Source organism: Lampetra fluviatilis, chromosome 69, assembly GCF_964198595.1.
Source record: "Lampetra fluviatilis chromosome 69, kcLamFluv1.1, whole genome shotgun sequence".
Classification (NCBI taxonomy): domain Eukaryota; kingdom Metazoa; phylum Chordata; class Hyperoartia; order Petromyzontiformes; family Petromyzontidae; genus Lampetra; species Lampetra fluviatilis.
The window spans coordinates 6,008,888-6,012,451 of NC_136343.1; the positions used below are offsets into that span (position 1 = coordinate 6,008,888).

General features: G+C 50.6%; 1 long non-coding RNA gene across 1 annotated transcript in view; it reads right to left on the reverse strand.

Annotated features, from left to right (window-relative positions):
* Positions 1 to 2,523, reverse strand: part of LOC144952639 (uncharacterized) — a 5,252-nt gene extending 2,729 nt beyond the window's left edge. The window contains exons 1-2 of the long non-coding RNA XR_013640661.1: positions 1,908 to 2,523; positions 884 to 966 (exon numbers count right to left, since the gene is read on the reverse strand). This is a non-coding gene — a long non-coding RNA (uncharacterized LOC144952639). The remainder of the gene's footprint in view (positions 1 to 883; positions 967 to 1,907) is intronic.
* Between the last annotated feature and the right edge of the window lie 1,041 nt (positions 2,524 to 3,564).

Here is a 3,564-nt window from a genome sequence, read left to right on the forward strand (position 1 = left end):
GGTTGTGGCTGTTGTTATTGTTGTAGAGGTTGTAGTTGTTGTGGCTGTTGTGGTGGTTGTGGTTGTGGCTGTTGTTATTGTTGTAGAGGCTGTAGTTGTTGTGGTGGTTGTGGTGGTTGTTGTGGTGGTTGTTGTGGTTGTTGTTGTTGTGGTGGCTGTTGTTGTGGTGGTTGTGGTTGTGGCTGTTGTTATTGTTGTAGAGGTTGTAGTTGTTGTGGCTGTTGTGGTGGTTGTGGTTGTGGCTGTTGTTATTGTTGTAGAGGCTGTAGTTGTTGTGGTTGTGGTTGTGGTGGTTGTGGTTGTTGTTGTGGCTGTTGTTATTGTTGTAGAGGTTGTAGTTGTTGTGGCTGTTGTGGTGGTTGTGGTTGTGGCTGTTGTTATTGTTGTAGAGGCTGTAGTTGTTGTGGTGGTTGTTGTGGTGGTTGTTGTGGTTGTTGTTGTTGTGGTGGCTGTTGTTGTGGTGGTTGTGGTTGTGGCTGTTGTTATTGTTGTAGAGGTTGTAGTTGTTGTGGCTGTTGTGGTGGTTGTGGTTGTGGCTGTTGTTATTGTTGTAGAGGCTGTAGTTATTGTGGTTGTTGTTGTGGTTGTGGTTGTTGTGGTTGTTGTTGTGGTTGTTGTTGTTGTGGTTGTTGTTGTTGTGGTTGTTGTTGTGGTTGTGGTTGTTGTGGTTGTTGTTGTGGTTGTTGTTGTTGTGGTTGTTGTTGTTGTGGTTGTTGTTGTGGTTGTTGTTGTGGTTGTTGTTGTGGTTGTTGTTGTTGTGGTTGTGGTTGTGGTTGTTGTGGTTGTTGTTGTTGTTGTTGTGATTGTGGTTGTTGTTGTTGTGGTTGTTGTTGTGGTTGTTGTTGTGGTGGTTGTGGTGGTTGTGGTTGTGGTTGTGGCTCACCAGGATCTCCTCCTGCAGGTTGAGTTTGCGTCTCCGGATGTGAGCCAACTCCACGCGCTCAGACTCCGTCAAGTCAGCCGGGACTGACTCAACAACAACAACAACAACCACAACAACTATTATACAACAACAACCACCACCACCACAACCACCACAACCATTATACAACAACCACCATTATACAACCACAACCACCACAACCATTATACAACAACCACCATTATACAACCACCACCACCACAACCATTATACAACAACCATCATTATACAACCACCGCCACAACCACCACAACCATTATACAACAACAATCACCACCATTATACCACAACCACCACAGCTACCACCACTACAACTACCACCACAACTACCACCACCACAACCACCACAACCACCACAACTACATCACAACTGCCACCACAACTACCACCACAACTACCACCACCACAACCACCACAACTAACACCACTACTACCACAACCACCACCACAACTACCACAACCACCACCACAACTAGCACAACTAGAACAACCACCACAACTACCACAACTACCACCACAACTATAAATACCACAACTACCACCACCTCTACCACCACTACTACCACCACCACAACTACCACCACCACAACAACCACCACAACTATAAATACCACAACTACCACAACAAGAACTACCACCACAACAACCACAACAACCACCACCACCACAACCACCACCACCACCACAACCACAGCTACCACAACCACCACCACAACTACCACAACAACAACCACCACAACCACAGCTACCACAACCATCACCACAACAACCACAACCACAACAACCACCACAACTACCACAACAACAACCACCACAACCACAGCTACCACAACCACCACCACAACTACCACAACAACAACCACCACAACCACAGCTACCACAACCACCACCACAACAACCACAACCACAACAACCACCACAACCACAGCTACCACAACCATCACCACAACCACCACCACCACCACAACCACCGCGGTCTCCTCACCAAACTCCTCCGCCTCCATGTTCGCGGCTTCTTCCAGAACCATGAGGACGGCGGCGGCTGCTGCTGCTCGTCGCTGTGGTTGTTGTTGTTGTTGTGGTTGTTGTGGTTGTGGTGGTAGTAGTTGTGGTAGTTGTGGTAGTTGTTGTGGTAGTAGTTGTGGTAGCTGTGGTGGTTGTTGTTGTTGTTGTTGTGGTTGTTGTTGTAGTATAGTAATGGTGGTTGTTGTTGTGGTAGTTGTGGTAGTTGTTGTGGTAGTAGTTGTGGTTGTGGTGGTGGTAGTTGTTGTGGTTGTTGTGGTTGTTGTGGTTGTAGTGTAGCGATGGTGGTTGTTGTGGTTGTTGTTTTGGTTGTTGTTGTGGTAGTTGTTGTTGTGGTTGTTGTTGTTGTTGTGTAGCGATGGTGGTTGTAGTGTTACATCTGTCACAGCGATGGCGGTCGCAACTGTAGTTGTGGTGGTCGTAGTCGAGTCGTAGTACTCGTAGTGTAGTAGTAGTTTGTTGTTGTTGTTGTTGTTGTGGTTGTTGTGGTGGTGGTGGTTGTTGTTGTGCTTCCTTTGATAGCGACTTTGCCCACCCTACCAAGATGGCGGCTTATTCTAGCCACGCCCTCGCCGGAAGTGACGTCGATCCGGCAACAAAAAAAAACGTTGAGTGACGTCACCCGAAACCGTCAAACCCCGAGTGACGTCACGCGGAACTGCCGGTCCCGGAAATTACGTCATCCGGAACTGACAAGCCCTGCGGTGACGTCACGTGGCACTTGTTAGTGAAAGGGGGCAGCCATCTTGCCTGAGGGGTGTCTTCTGAACGGGGGCAGCCATCTTACCTGGGGGGGTGTCTTCTCTACGGGGGCAGCCATCTTACCTGGGGGGGTGTCTTCTCTACGGGGGGCAGCCATCTTACCTGGGGGGGTGTCTTCTCTACGGGGGCAGCCATCTTACCTGGGGGATGTCTTCTCAACGGGGGCAGCCATCTTACCTGGGGGGGTGTCTTCTGAAAGGGGGCAGCCATCTTGCCTGAGGGGTGTCTTCTGAAAGGGGGCAGCCATCTTACCTGGGGGGTGTCTTCTGAAAGGGGGCAGCCATCTTACCTGGGGGATGTCTTCTGAAAGGGGGCAGCCATCTTACCTGGGGATGTCTTCTCAACGGGGGCAGCCATCTTACCTGGGGGATGTCTTCTGAAAGGGGGTAGCCATCTTACCTGGGGGATGTCTTCTCAACGGGGGCAGCCATCTTACCTGGGGATGTCTTCTCAACGGGGGCAGCCATCTTACCTGGGGGATGTTTCTCAACGGGGGCAGCCATCTTACCTGGGGGATGTCTTCTCAACGGGGGAAGCCATCTTACCTGGGGGGTGTCTTCTCAACGGGGGCAGCCATCTTACCTGGGGGATGTCTTCTCAACTGGGACAGCCATCTTACCTGGGGGGTGTCTTCTCAACGGGGTCAGCCATCTTACCTGGGGGATGTCTTCTCAACGGGGGCAGCCATCTTACCTGGGGGGTGTCTTCTCAACTGGGGCAGCCATCTTACCTGGGGAATGTCTTCTCAAAGGGGGCAGCCATCTTACCTGGGGGGTGTCTTCTCAACTGGGGTAGCCATCTTACCTGGGGGATGTCTTCTCAAAGGGGGCAGCCACCTTACCTGGGGGATGTCTTCT